Source organism: Mastomys coucha, unplaced genomic scaffold (genome assembly GCF_008632895.1).
Source record: "Mastomys coucha isolate ucsf_1 unplaced genomic scaffold, UCSF_Mcou_1 pScaffold14, whole genome shotgun sequence".
Classification (NCBI taxonomy): domain Eukaryota; kingdom Metazoa; phylum Chordata; class Mammalia; order Rodentia; family Muridae; genus Mastomys; species Mastomys coucha.
The window spans coordinates 42,937,987-42,954,165 of NW_022196896.1; the positions used below are offsets into that span (position 1 = coordinate 42,937,987).

The window sequence follows — 16,179 nt, forward strand, 5'->3', positions numbered from 1 at the left end:
TGGATACAGAAATTGTGGTACATCTACACAATGGAGTACTACTCAGCTATTAAAAACAATATATTTATAAAATTCTTAGGTAAATGGACGGATCTGGAGAATATCATCCTGAGTGAAGTAACCCAATCACAAAAGAACAAACACGGTATGCACTCTCTGATAAGTGGTTATTAGCCCAGAAGTTTGGAATAGAGGAAGAACAACCCACAAACCACAAGGAACTCAAGAAGGAAGACCAAAAGGTGAACATTTCATTCCTTCTTAAAAGGGAGAACCAAATACCCATGGAAGGAGTTGCAGAGATTAACTGTGGATCAGAGACTGAAGGAAGGGCAAGCCAGCCTAAATATAGCTATCTCTGAGAGACTCTGACAGTACCTGACTAATACAGATGTAGAGTCTCACAGACATCTATTGAACTGAGTACAGGGTCCCCAGTGAAGGAGTTAGAAAAAGGACCAATGGAGCTGAGGGGTTTGCAGCCCCTTAGGACGAACAACAATATGAACTAACTAGTACCCTCAGAGCTCCCAGGGTCTCAACCACCAACCAAGGACTGCACATGGAGGGATCTGATTGTTCTGGCAGCATGTGTTTAGTAAAGGATTGCAAATTCGATCATTAATAGGAGGAGAGGACCTCGGCCCTGTGAAGGTTCTGAGCCCCAGTGTAGGGGAATGCCAGGGCCAGAAAGTGGGAGAGGGCGGGGTGGCAGGCATGGGGTGGTGGAGGCAACAGGGGTTTGTTTTTGTTGTTTTGGTTTGTTTCTTTGTTTTTTGGAGGGGAAACTGGGAAAGGAGAAATTTACATGTAAATGAAGAAAATATCTGATAAAAATAAAAGAAAATAAAAGAAAAAGAAGAAAGAAACTAAGCATTTAAAGATTCAAATGTCGTGCTTAAATTGTAATACAAAAAAAAAAAATAAAATAAAAGAGCCAAAAAACAATTGGGATTCTAGTGAGTGATCCTATATACCCCTGAATGTCTATGAGCCTCATCTGGATTAGTACATTTTATAGGGAGTTTTGAGGAAGTAAATGGGTTAACATATGAAAGATGATCACAGTGAGTGGTGCACAGGTGTTCAATTAGCAGTAATGCAATCCAAATTTATCTTTCTTGATATCTGTCACAAGTGTTCAAAATTGGGATTTTGGTTTCCCTGGACAGTACCATAAATATGTAACTTTTTTTTTTACTAACTATCAGAGAGTTCAATTTTCTGATTTATAAGTTTTCATGCTGCTAGGTGAGGATCCATTTCTCCCCTTTTTATTGGTAATGAAGGACCACAGCTGTGCAAACTGCCTCATACATTGAATTACTAGGAGGATCATGAAGCTAATCTGTTTTGTCCTTTTTGTGTATGTCAATTTCAGAAGTGATGTTTCCAAAACATATTTTCACATCTGATGTTATTATTATAGCTTTGAATTTTAAAATTTCTAAGCATTGATAGTACCCATAAAATGAGAATATAATTAATATAACATTGTCAAAAGTCAACTTGAAATTTGTTTGGTTTTGTTTACAGTTGTGGTCATGGTGTCTCTTCGCAGCAGAAAACTCCTAACTAAAACAATGATTTTTTTTTTCTAATGAGAAGACTGCAGTTGATGGTGATAATTTGTGTACTTTTCCATTGTGTCTTGAACCTCAATCTGAGCAATACCATTGGGAATAAGCAAAATACCATTGGGAATAAGCAATAAATAAATAAATAAATAAATAAATAAATAAATTCTTGGGGACATTTGAAACAAACATTAAAAATTTTGTTCCTTCCCATGGATAAATGATATTAAAGCATACATCTGTCTTGAAATGTTGATAAAGGCTAAATATATTTTCACGCACAAAAATTTGTTGGTTTTGTTAAATAAATACTAAAAATAGGTATGTGTTTAGGGCAGGGTTATTTTTTTTACCCCTTTCTGGATATAAATGGATAAACTGTGTTTTTAGATCTACCCACCAACAACATGTTACAAATCAGCTTTGCTAATGAAGCGATGAGCAGAACGGAATGTACCACCAGCTTAGAGTTGAGCCCTTGCCCTGTAGAAAAATGTTTCATATGTGGTCCTCATTTTTTGGTTGTAGAACTGAGTCACAAAACTAAAGAAGAGCTCCTCTGTCTTACTCCAGTAATCCTCATTAGTAATTATCCTTGATCAAGTTCCCATTTGAAAAAGTAAATGATGGGGATAGTCAGGTGGCTCAGTGGTCATTTCCTCTTGCCAGTCAAGGGGACATGAGTTCACTTGCCAGCTCATAATTGTAGAACAACAGCTCTGAGGGTAAATGCCCTTTCTTTGCCTCAGTCCAGAACCATCATCCAGAACACACACACACACACACACACACACACACACACACACACACACACACAGAGAGAGAGAGAAGAAAAATTAAAAAAAAAAATTTGAGAAAAAGAAAAGCAAATGAGGTATGTTCTGAATGTATGGAACATTTTCTCAATTGATGATACCTCCTCTCCAATGATTCAAACTGTGTCAAGTTGCTGGGCTCCCAGGAGTGCTGACATACCTGTGAGCACAGGTACAACCAGTACTTCTGCTCAGAGGGACCCGCCTGGAGCCCTCAGGACAGAAGAACCGAGGAGCAGCCTAGGACAGAATCCTTCCAGTTTCCATCTGTGCCCAGAGCTGATCCTATGCCACAGCTCTCCATAGCAAAATACCACCAGGAGAGAGCTGGTCTCCCAGGAGTGCTGACACACCTGTAAGACCACCACTTCTGCTCAAATTCCTGCCCCAAGGGGACCCACCTTGAGCCATCAGGACACGGGAACCAAGAAACATCCAGGGACAGGATCCTTCTCGGTCCTGTCTGCACACCAGAGCTGACCATGTATCACAGCTCTTCATACCCAAATACCTCCCAGAGAGAACTGGTCTCCATGGGGTACTGGCACACAGGCTTGTAAGAGGGACAAGCTACAGCGAGAGACACAAGATCAGCTAACACCACAGATAGCCAAATGGCAAGAGGCAAGGACAAGAATATAAGCAACAGAAACCAAGGCTACTTGGAATCATCAGAATCCAGTTCTACCACAGCAAGCTCTGGATACCCAACATACCAGAAAAGCAGGACTCTGATTTAAAATTACATCTCATGATGATGCTAGAGGACTTTAAGAAGGACATAAATAACTCCCTTAAAGAAATACAGGAGAACACAAGTAAACACATAGAAGCACTTAAAGAGGAAACACAAAAGTCCCTTAAATAATTACAGGACAACACAACCAAACAGGTGAAGGAATTGAACAAAACTATCAAGAATCTAAAAATGGAAGTAGAAAAAAATAAAGAAATCACAAAGGGAGACAATTCTGGAGATAGAAAACCTAGGAAAGAGATCAGGAGTCAGAGATGCAAGCATCACCAACAGAACATAAGAGATAGAAGAGAGAATCTCAGGGTCAGCAAATACCATAGAAAACATTGACACAACTGTCACAGAAAATGCAAAATGCAAAAAGCTTCTAACCCAAAACATCTAGGAAATCCAGGACAGAATGAGAAGACCTTATTTTTTATAAGGATAATAGATCTATAAGAGAGTGAAGATTCCCAATTTAGAGGGCCAGTAAATATCTTCAACAAAATTATAGAAGAAAACTTCCCTAACCTAAAGAAAGTGATGCCCATCAATATACAAGAAAACAGGAGAACTCCAAATAGACTGGACTAGAAAAGAAATTCCTCCTGTCACATAATAATCAAAATGCACAAAACAAAGAAAGAATATTACAATATGAACTAACTAGTACCCTCAGAGCTCCTAGGGACTCAACGACCAACCAAGGAGTATACGTGGTAGGACTGATTGTTCTGGCAGCATGTGTATAGTAGAGGATTGCAAAATCAATCATTAATGGGAGGAGAGGTCCTTGATCCTGTGAAGGTTCTGTGCCCCAGTGTAGGGGAATGCCAGGGCCAATAAGTGGGAGAGGGTGGGGTGGCAAGCAGGGGGAGGGGCAAGCCAACAGGGGTTTGTTCTTGTTGTTTTTGTTTGTTTGTTTGTTTGTTCCTAGAAGGGGAAACTGGGAAAAGAAAAATCATATGACATGTAAATAAAGAAAATATCTAATAAAAAAAGAATATTAAATGTTGTAAGGGAAAAAAAGGTCAAAAAACATATAAAAGCAGACCTATTGGAATGACACCAGACTTCTCAACAGAGATTCTAAAAGCTAAATGATCCTGAGCAGATGTCATACAGACACTAAGAAAACACAAATGCCAGTCTAGGCCACTACAGCCAGCAGGACTCTCAATCACCATAAATAGAGAAACTAAGATATTATATGACAAAATCAAATTTACACAATATCTTTCCACAAATCAAGCCTTAGGAAGAATAATAGATGGAAACTCCAACATAAGGAGGGAAACTATACCCTAGAAAAAGCCAGAAAGTAATCTTTCCACAAACTCAAAAGAAGATACCCCCATAAACATAATTCTACCTGTAACAACAAAATTAACAGGAAGCAACAGTCAGTTTTCTGTAATATCTCTTAATATCAATGGACTCAATTCCCCAATAAAAAGATATAGACTAACAGACTGGAAACATAAACAGAACCCAGCATTTTGCGGCATACAAGAAATGCACCTTAGTGACAAAGACAGACACTACCTTAGAGTAAAAGGCTGGAAAATGTTTTCCAAGCAAATGGTCACAAGAAACAAGTTGGAGTAGCCATTCTAACATCTAATAAAACTGACTTTCAACCAAAGGTTACCAAAAAAGAAAAGAACACTTTATACTCATCAAAGGAAAAATATACCAAGATGAACTCTCAATTCTGACCATCTATGTTCCAAATGCAAGTGTACCCACATTCATAAAAGAAACTTTACTGAAGCTCAAAGCACACATTGCACCTCACAATAATAGTGGGACATTTCACCACACCACTTTCATCAATGGACAGATTATGAAAACAGAGACACAGTGAAACTAACAGAAGTTATGGACCAAATAGATTTAACAGATATCTACAGAACATTTTATCCTAAAACAAAAGAATATACCTTCTTCTCAGCACCTCATATTACCTTTTCCAAAATTGACCGTATATTTGGTCACAAAGCAGGCCTCAACTGATACAAGAAGATTGAAGTAATCCCATGCATCCTATCAGATCACCATAGACTAAGGTTGGTCTTCAATAACATCAAAAACGACAGAAAGTGACGTGGAAGCTGAACAACACTCTACTCAATGATAACATGTTCTAGGAAGAAATAAAGAAAGAAATTAAAGATTTTTTTAGAATTTAATGAAAATGAAGTCACTACATACCCAAACTTATGGGAGACAATGAAAACAGTGCTATGAGAAAAACTCATAGCTCTGTGTGCCTCTAAAAAGAAACTGGAGCAAACATACACTAGCAGCTTGACAACACACCTGAAAGATCTAGAACAAAAAGAAGCAAATATACCCCAGAGGAGTAGAAGGCAGGAAATAATCAAACTCAGGGCTGAAATCAACCAAGTAGAAACATAAAGAAGTATACAAAGAATCAACATAACCAGGAGCTGGTTCTTTGAAAAAAATCAACAAAATAGATAAACCCTTAGCCAGAGTAACAAGAGGCCATAGAGACAGTATCCACATTAACAAAATCAGAAATGAAAAGGGAGACATAATAACAGAAACTGAGGAAATTAAAAAAAATCATCAGATCCTGCTACAAAAGCCTATAATCAACAAAACTGGTAAATCTGGATGAAATGGACAACTTTCTAAACAGATACCAAACAACAAAGTTGAATCAAGATCAGATAAACCATCTAAACAGTCCCATAATCACCAAGGAAATAGAAGCAGTCATTAAATTCTTCCAACCAATAAAAGCCTTGGACCAGAAGGTTTTAGTGCAGAATTCTATCAGATCTTCAAAGAAGACCTAATACCAATACTCTTCAAACTATTTCACAAAATAGAAACAGAAGGAACACTACCTAATTTGTTCTGTAAAGCCACAATTACACTTATAACTAAACCACACAAAGACCCAACAAATAAAGAGAACTTCAGAACAATTTCCCTTATGAATATCGATGCAAAAATAATAAAATTCTTGCAATCAGAATCTAAGAACACATCAAGACAATGATTCACCATGATCAAGTAGGTTTTATCTCAGGGATGCAGGGATGATTCAATATACATAAATCCATTAACATAATCCACTATATAAACAAACTCAAGGGAGAAAAACACATGATCATTTCATTAGATGCTGAAAAAGCATATGACAAAATTCAGCATACCGTCATGTTAAAAGTCTTGGAGAGATCAGGAATTCAAGGCACATAACTAAACATAGTAAAAGCAATATATTGCAAACCAGTAGCCAACATCAGACTAAATAGAGAGTAACTTGAAGCAATCTCACTAAACTCCAGGACTAGAGAAGGCTGCCCACTCTCTCCTTATGTATTCAATATAGTACTTCAAGTTCTAGCTAGAGCAATTACACAACAAAAGGATATCAAAGGGATATGAATTGAAAAGGAAGAAGTCAAAATATCACTATTTGCATATGATATAATAGTATACTTAAGTGACCCCAAAAATTCAACTGGAGAACTTCTAAACCTTAATAACAACTTCAGCAATGTGGCTGTATATAAAATTAACTCAAATAAATCAGTAGCCTTCCTATACACAAAGGATAAACAGACAGAGAAAGAAATTAGGGAAACAACACCCTTCACAATAGTCACAAACAATATAAAATATCTTGGTGTGACTCTGACCAAACAAGTGAAAGATCTGTATGACAAGAACTTCAAGTCTCTGAAGAAAGAAATTGAAGAAGACCTTAGAAGATGGAAAGATCTCCCATGCTCGTGGACTGGCAGGATTAATATAGTAAAAATGGCCATCTTGCCAAAAGCAATCTACAGATTCAATGTAATCCCCATGAAAATTCCAACTCAATTCTTCATAGAGTTAGAAAGAGCAATTCTCAAATTCATTTGGAATAACAACAACTTTTCTTAACAATAAAAGAACTTTTGGGGGAATCACCATCCCTGACCTCAAGCTGTACTACAGAGCAATTGTGATAAAAACTGCATGAAATTGGTACAGTGACAGGCAGGCAGATCAATGGAATAGGACTGAAGACCCAGAAAAGAACCCACACACCTATGGTCACTTGATATTTGACAAAGAACTAAAAACATCCAGTGGAGAAATGACATTTTCAACAAATTGTGCCATTCAACTGGTGGTCAACATATAGAAGAATCCAAACTAATTTATTCTTATCTCCTTGTACAAAGCTCAAGTCCAAGTGGATCAGGGACATCCACATCAAAGCAGATACTTTGAAACTAATAGAAGAGAAAGTGGGGAAGAACCTCAAGCAAATAGGCACAGGGGAAAATTTCCTGAACAGAACATCAATAGCTTATGCTCTAAGATCAAGAATTGACAAGTGGGACCTCATAAAATTACAAAGCTTCTGTAAGGCAAAGGACACTGTCAATAGGACAAAAATGGCAACCAACAGATTGGGAAAAGATCTTTACCAATCCTACATCCGATAGAGGGCTAATATCCAATATATACAAAGAACTCAAGAAGTTAGACTCCAGTGAACGAAAAGAGCCCTATTAAAAAATTGGGAACAGAGCTAAACAGAGAATTCTCAACTGAGGAAACTTGAATGGTAGAGAAGCACTTAAAGAAATATTGAACATCGTTAGTCATCAGGGAAATACAAATCAAAATGACCCTGAGATTCTACCTCACACCAGTCAGAATGGCTAAGATCAAAACCTCAGGTGTCAGTAGATGCTGGAAAGGATGTGGAGAAAGATGAACACTCCTTCATTGCTGGTGGGATTGCAACCACTGTGGAAATCAGTCTGGTGGTTCCTCAGAAAATTAGACATAGTACTACCGGAGGACCCAGCTATACCATTCCTGGTCATATACCCAGAAGATACTCCAACATGTAATAAGGACACATGCTCCACCATGTTCATAGCGGCCTTATTTATAATAGCCAGAACCTGGAAAGAATCCAGATGATATTTCTCAACAGAAGAATGGATACAGAAAATGTGGTACATTTACACAATGGAGTACTACTCAGCTATTAGAAACATTGACTTCATGAAATTCATCGGCAAATGGATGGAACTAGAAAATATCATCTTGAGTGAGGTAACCCAGTCACTAAAGAACATACATGGTATGCACTTACTGATAACTGGATATTAGCCCCACAGTTTGGAATACCCAAGATACAATTCACAGACCACATGAAACACAAGAAGGAAGACCAAAGTGTGGATGCTTCTTAGAGGAGTGAACAAAATACAGGAGGAAATATGGGGATAAAGTGTGGAGCAGAGACTGAAGGAAAGGCCATCCAGAGGCTGCCCCACCTGGTGATCCCTTCCATATACAGTCGTCAAACTGAGATGCTATCATAGAAGTGCTTGCTTACAGGAGCCTGATATAGCTGTCCCCTGAGAGGCTCTGCCAGCGCCTGACAAATACAGATGCACATGCTCGCAGCCAATTATTGGACTGAGTGCAGGGTCCCTGATGCAGGAGTTTGAGAAGGGATCAAAGGAGCTGAGGAGATTTGCAGGCCCATTGGGGAGCAACAGTGTCGACTATCCAGACGCCCTGAGTTCCCGGGGACTGGACTACCAATCAAATATTTCATGTGGAGGGACCCATGACTTCGGCCGCAAACATGGCAGAAGATGGCCTTATTGGACATCAGTGGGAGGAACAGCTCTTGGGCCTGAGGGGTTTCGATACCCAAATACAGGGGATTCCCAGGGCTGGAAGGTGAGAGTGGGTGGATGGGTGGAGGAGCACCTTCATAGAAGCAGCGAAAGGTGTAGGGGAAGGAGATAGTGGGTTTCCCGAGGGGAGACCTGGAAAGGGGTTTATATTTGAAATGTAAATAAAGAAAATATGCAATAAAAGGAAAAAAAACCAGCCAGGACAACCCCTTGGGCCACTAATTTTAAGAAGTCACTTAAGACTAACTATGCTATGAAATTCTGAAAGTCTAGAGTTATCTCACAAACATGATTAGTAACACTGTGATGCTTTTATTTTATCTAGAATACACGTACAGATTTAGCTTTAGGGGTAATATTTATTTAAAGGTATTATTTGAATATATATTTATATATGTAATTTAAAGATAGTATTTTAAAATGTATAAATTACCATTATAATTTAACATAGGTAATTGGATATGGTTGCATATGCTCACTGAAGTAGAGGAAGAAAATGAAGAGAAGGATTGTGGGTTAGTTTTGAGCCAAGAGTCACCAACAGCATCTTGCTGAAGAGCAACGTGTAGTTGGCAATATTGCTCAACAGTTTTGTGACTCTTCCTGAGCTGGGAGGCTGATTTTAACTCTTGCCTGTTTCCCAAGGTTCCCTATGACACATAGCTGGTGAGGGATAGGGAAAGAGAACACATGGAAGAACAGAAATAAAAGAGAAAATCCAAAAGCTCCCAGGCAGGGACTTTCATTCATTCTCCTACTCTGCACTTAGGAAGGGCGGTGAGTGGGGAGACTGTGAGGTGTGGTGCAGGGTATTGAAAGGGAAGCACAGTCATTTCTGATAGAAAAATCTTTCTCCAACTTTTAAATCTCCTGGTGCTTTTCTCACTAGGTGTTGGATATAGTAAAGCAGATTTCTGAGGTTTCACCCCAAGATGACATTAGTGACATATAAAGAAGGGCTGAACTCCAAGTGCTCTTGCACAAGCCCTGTGGGATGCAGTAAAGTGTGTGTGTGGGGAGTCAGTTGTGGGTCTTATTTTTATTGCCTTAGAAATATAGTGTCACTGGGCAGTGGTGGCACATGCCTTTAATCCAAGCACTTAGGAGGCACAGGGAGGTGGGATTTCTGAGTTGGAGGCCAGCTTAGTCTACTGAGGTCCAGGACAGCCAGGGCTACACAGAGAAACCCTGTCTCGAAAAAAAAAAAAAAAAAAAAAAAATCTGGTGTCAAGCATCCACTTGGATTTTCATTAGGTTGGTTATTTGGCCACTAGGAAGAGAGTGAGAAGAGAGAAAATGAGTGGAAGAAGGTGTGGCTGTAGGAAGACCCAATGGGTCTTTTCATCCTGACCTCATGTGACATGTAGAGTTGAGTCTCCTTGACTCTATTTGAAGCATATGAAACTGCTCTTTATACTGGTCAGAATGGTAAAATACCAGAAGTTTCATATGCTACAATGTGTGGGCCAATGAGGAACAACCAAGTTCCCATTCTAAACAAGCATTTACTGGTGCTGTCTAGTACAAAAGAGTACGAGAAACCAAAGGCCCAGCCCGAGTCCCTTGGTTATTTTATTTGTCTCCTTGTTGGTTGAGTCCTACAACTCTTTTAAAACTAGTCTCCAAAGTCTTTTCTTTGTGAGTTCTCAGGTTTTCTTCTGTTTTTTTTTTTTTCCTTGCTCTCAAAAGTTCCTTATTTTTATTCAAAAGTGACTAACTTGTACCCATAATTTTTGTTTTCACTTTCTATTCAACATGAGGAAAATATTTCATGATCTAAATTTTCATAACTACACTTCAAGGGCCATAAACTACTCCTTTAGGTAGAGAGTTTATCAGTCATTCGGGAATTTGGACACAATTGGGCAGTTGGGTAGCTGTCTGTGGTTAAAGCCTTTCTGTTATTTCAGCTTACTTCTCTAGGAGAGGTTCCCCAAGGTGAGATCACTTGGTCAAATGGTATGAACACAGAAAAGTACGGTGTAATTCTGATAGGCCTGCCTTTATATGTTACTTGACCTTTTCCCCTTACTGCCTTTAAAACTCTTTCTTTGTTTAATGCATTTGGTGTTTTTATTATTAGGTGATAGGAGGAATTTGTTTTCTGGTCCAGTCTATCTGGAGTTCTGTAGGCTTCTTGCATGTTCATGGGCATCTCTTTCTTTAGGTTAGGGAAGTTTTCTTCTATAATTTTGTTGAAGATATTTACTGGCCCTTGGGAGTCTTCACTGTCTTCTATACCTATTATCCTTAGGTTTGGTCTTCTCATTGTGTCTTGGATTTCCTGGATGTTTTGGGTTAGGATCTTTTTGCTTTTTGCATTGTCATTGAATGTTGTGTCAATGTTTTCTATGGTATTTTCTGCTCCTGAGATTCTCTCTTTTATCTCTTGTGTTCTGTTGGTGATGCTTGCATCTATGACTCCTGATCTCTTTCCTAGGTTTTGTATCTCCAGGGTTGTCTCTCTTTCTGATTTCTTTATTGTTTCTATTTCCGTTTTTAGATCCTGGATGGTTTTACTCATTTCCTTCACCTGTTTGATTGTGTTTTCCTGAAATTCTTTAAGGGATTTTTGTGTTTCCTCTTGAAGGGCTTCTAGCTGATTACCTGTGTTCTCCAATATTTCTTTGAGGGAGTTATTTATGTCCTTCTTAAAGTCCTGTATCATCATTGTGAGAAGTGGTTTTAGATCTGAATCTTGCTTTTCTGGTATGATGGTGTGTCCAGGACTTGCTATGGTGGGAGAATTGGGTTCTGATGATGCCAAGTAACCTTGGTTTCTCTTGCTTTTGTTCTTATGCTTGCCTCCTACCATCTGGTTAACTCTAGTGCTACCTGCCCTGGCTAAATTTGACTGAAGCCTGTCCTTACCTGTGATTCTGTTTGTGTCAGAACTCCTCAGAGTCAAGCTGTCTCTGTGATCCTGTGATTCTGGGACCCTGTGATCATGGTTTCGTTAGAGCTCCCAGGAGTGGAACTTCCTCTGGGTGTTGTGGGGCTGGCTAGAAACTTTATACCCCAGGTGTGCTCAGAGCACCAGCCCAGACAGACTGGAAGGAACCTGTGCCACTGGGCTGGTGGAGTTCCTGAGTGCCTGGGTCCCACTGGTCCCAGTTACTCTCAGTGTTGCGACAGATGTTCTGTCCTCCTTGAGACTCAGTTTTTCAACAGTAGATGTCTACATGCTGGATTCTGTTCAACTAAGAAATAGGACAGACACTTCAGCAGTCAAATCTTTTGCTAAGAGCCTGATGGATTCCTGTTGAGTCACTAGCAATGAGTTCACATCAGAAAGCCAAGGTGGCAATGTCTAATGTCAGTAGAAGCCCTCTATAGTAGTAAGAGTCACTCACTTAAAAGGAAGACCTGAGAGCAGGCCTACCACATACATTCTTTCTCTCAGATTGCTACACACTGCTTGTTGGAGGGCACCACTTACATTGAAGGTACTCTTTCCCTTTTAAATTTTCTGTGAAATTATCAAATACATACCCAAGGTTTTTGCTTAGAAGTCACCCCTTCTCTGACCGTATATTTGATAGTCAATAAGCTGTACAACTGAGACTAACTTCATAAGCCCTCTCTTTTGTAATTTGATACCCAACCACATATTCTACCTCATAATTAACTTTCAAATAATGACTATAAAGAAGTCAAAATACAAAAAACACACCAGTGTTCCAAATAGGTAGCGAAGTCCCTGCTTGCTTTTTTATGGTCTGTAATATAAGTATGATAATGTAAATTTAACAAAACTTACATTTTCTTATTTATAGAAATTCAATTCATAGTATAGTACATGGCAAAGGAATAGGAAATAATGAATATATGCTTATTTTATGTATATATGCAAGCATATTCTTTACTGGTAGAAAGGGTAATAGAGAGCTGCGCTCTCGTCTACAGTGGGGCAAGGTGCATGGGGTGAACGGCTTCAAGGGACATCAACTGCATGCTAACTCTAACAAAGGCCTCTCAGGAAATTCAGCAGAGGAGACTTGGTGCTTTGAGGTGTAGTAGTGACATATGGACATATACGACCACTATTGCTTTGGCATGATGTAGCTTTGATATAATGTGTATATCTTAGTGTTCTACTACTGTGAAAAAACACCATGACCAAGGTTGCTCTTATAAAGGCAAGTGTTTAATTAGAGTTGGCTTATAGCCTCAAGAGCTGAGTCCATTATCATCATAGCAAGGAGCACCACAGCACAGACACAGACAAGCATGGTGCTGGAGGAGTGGCCAAGAGATTTGCCTCCATATCCTCAGGCAGCAGGCAGAGTGAGAACATGAGGCTGGTCCTAGCATGAGCTTTTAGAACCTCAAAGCCCACCCCCAGTAACACACTCACTCCAACAAGGACACACCTAATCCTTCCAAATAGTTCACCAACCAGAGTTAAGCACACAAATAGATGACCCTCTATGTGCCATTCTCATTCACACCACCACAGTCTGCTTTGGTGACTGGCTTACTTGAGAGGCTAGTATGGATTTGAAGGCTGATACCATCAGACATGTCAGGAGGCCTCACTCATCCCAACATTAGGAGAAGGAAATAGGAGCCATGCACTGTTGGAGGAGGAAGGCATTAGCAATACACTACAGATATTCTACAGTGAATGTGGAAAGATCTGAGGTGCAAAGCTAAAGATGGAGCAGTGACTTACTCTTGAGCATAAAATCTCATGTTTGTCTCTCTCTTAGCTATTTATGATCATGGTGACCCAAAAAAACTTTGAGGCACGAGTCTAACTTAGACTCCTGTTTTCAGAAAGTTCTGTCTATCTTGGTGGAGTAGGTATGGTGGGAAAGCTTATAACAGGAGCTTTCATGGTGCCTTTTGTGTTGCAACCGTAATGTCTAATGCACTTTCTGGAAAAGTGGATGTTCTGTATTATAATCATCTTATGCTTATGAAAATAACCCCGAGAGTTGTATTTGGTAATAAGGAAGACATTTAGTATTTTTGGTGAATTATTCCTGAAGGCCAACCTGAGCCTGGGTCTAGAAGGGAAGTGGTTCAGGCTTGGGTTATGGTTTTCAACTCTTCTGAGGGAATCCCTCCTTCAGCTATTCCAGACAGTATTCCAGACACATGTGCCCTTCTGAACATGTGTGTCTGCTCTGATTGTCCTCTGTATTTATGCTAAGATTGCTTTTCAAGTCAGAATCTACCCATATTCAAAGCTGATGTACGTTGTCCTGTCCTCCTAATTGTCTACTCTGTAACAATTCAACAGGTATCACTAGTCCTGGCTACTAGATGTCAAAAATGAGGCTGATAGAAATCATCACCACCACCATCATCATCACCATCAGCAGCATCACCAGCAGCATCAGCATCACCACCATCACAACAGACAAGAGGTAGACTCAGGGCAATGCTTTGAAATAACCATTGTCTCCACAGGTCAGAGTAAAAAACCCTCAGATCTGAGACTTACTCTTTAGTGACATGGCCTGAGCAAGGGACAGAAAACCCTGAAGTGTTAGTTCAGATCTTGTAAATAGAATCCTGTGAGGAACAGCCTTAAGACTGAATTGCAAATCTGGCTCCCTGGTTTGGCACACCTTCAGGTCATGGTTGGTTTCCTTGACTTCTCTTCATCCCTAGATATCGATAAAAGCTGTAAAAACAAGTTTCCTATGAAAGACCATGGCCTCTAACATGAAGCCTGTTTGGTTATAAAGCAAGATTAAATGGACTTTTCGACAAATACTGAGAGATGTGTTTTTGTCTTTTGCTCTTTCTCTTGGGGTGATTACATTATTCTCAATGTTGTTTTTGTCTGTATACAGACAAGTGGGGAAACCTTAAAGCAATTGTGCAGAGGGCCATTTGTGCTTGTTTTTGGAAAAACTAAAGATCCCAGCATGTAACCAAACCCTGGCCTGTCTTGTGATGTGGATAGCACATGTGTGGTGTTTACCACATGATAAAATTACAGAGTAGGAAGATGATGGGCATGGTTTTCTCCTTTTATTGTCTTCAGTATCTCCATGCACAGCACAGCAGGACAGAGGGTGCACTAGGGTGGCTTTGCTTTGCATTGGATGCTTAAAACTAGCTAACCAGAGCTCTTCTGCCTCCCCCACAAAGTGTGTGCCTGAAACCACACCTCCATCTCCATTCCATTTGACCTCCAGAATAACTTAATTCAGTAAGTCATCTTGTGTCCCTGCACTGCCCAGGCCAATGTCAGCCATTCTAATAAATGTTTCTAGACTTATTACTTTAGGGAGATACATTTCACTTTGTGTCTTATAAACTGAATTAAATACATCTCATTCTAGAACAGATTTGTTTATTTGAAATCTCAATGGGTCTAGGAGCTTTCGGATGGCAGGAGCCTTCTCTAAGTCCTGTAACTGCCTGTGGTCAGTATACAAATGGCTGGTTCCTGCAGGGTCATTTTTGTTTGTTGTTCTGTTTGTTTTTGATGACAGTTATTCCTATAAAAATGTACTCATTTGACTGTGGAAAGGTGTTTACATTGCCAAACAAGCTTTGCCCTAATGTAAAGTCACTTAAAAGCCACCAGCTTGGATTCCAATACAACTCGAGACAACTTCTAATGTGGGAGCCATTAGTATCAAATACTGGCCTTGAACCTGCCTGCAGTACCAGCAAGGACATGGCCTTGTCTCCATGGCCTCTTCCACTCTGAAAAGATGCCTGAGAGCTTCAAATGTGCTGTGATAGAAAGGATAAAAAAGAAACAAGGCAATTAACTGCTCCCTGATGGAGAAGCCAGTCACAATTTATTTGATTATTCTATGGCTGCTACATAAGGAACCTGTTACCATTTATCTTTCCTTGCTATACCTAGCTTAAGAAATAAAACTGTATGAATTTCCCTGGGAAGGAAAAATAGAAGAGATACCACAGGTAGAATGGGGAACACACAGATCAGGTCTGGGGAGGACGGAGGGAGAGAGGAGAGGGAGAGACAACTGGAGTTGGATGGCATTCAGTGGGTGAGGTGAAAACCTAGTGTGAAGGACACTACAAGGGTGACCCTAAGACCCCTAGTAATAGGTGATGAAGAGCTGACCATCTCCTGAAAGTAGGCAAGATGTCCAGTGGAAGGGCTGGAATGCTCATGCAGCTGCAAAACCTTTGACCTTTAATTTGTCCTACTGGGATAAAGGTGGCACAAAAATTGTGGAAGTGGTCAACCAATGACTATTCCAGCTTGGGACCCATGTTATGAGCAGAAGCCCACCCCAGATACTACCCAGAGGGTCAGGAGCCAGAGACAATAAATAGCCCAGAGACCTAAGATAGAACCAAATATGACTGGCAGAGGGAGAGAGAGAGGGAGAGGGAGAGGGAGAGGGAGA

At 39.8% G+C, this 16,179-nt stretch overlaps 1 long non-coding RNA gene across 2 annotated transcripts in view; it reads left to right on the forward strand.

The window, feature by feature from the left end:
* Positions 1-14,556, forward strand: part of LOC116089066 — a 100,982-nt gene extending 86,426 nt beyond the window's left edge. For both annotated transcript variants that reach the window (XR_004118138.1, XR_004118139.1), the window contains one exon: positions 14,076-14,556. This is a non-coding gene — a long non-coding RNA (uncharacterized LOC116089066). The remainder of the gene's footprint in view (positions 1-14,075) is intronic.
* The last annotated feature ends 1,623 nt before the right edge of the window (positions 14,557-16,179 follow it).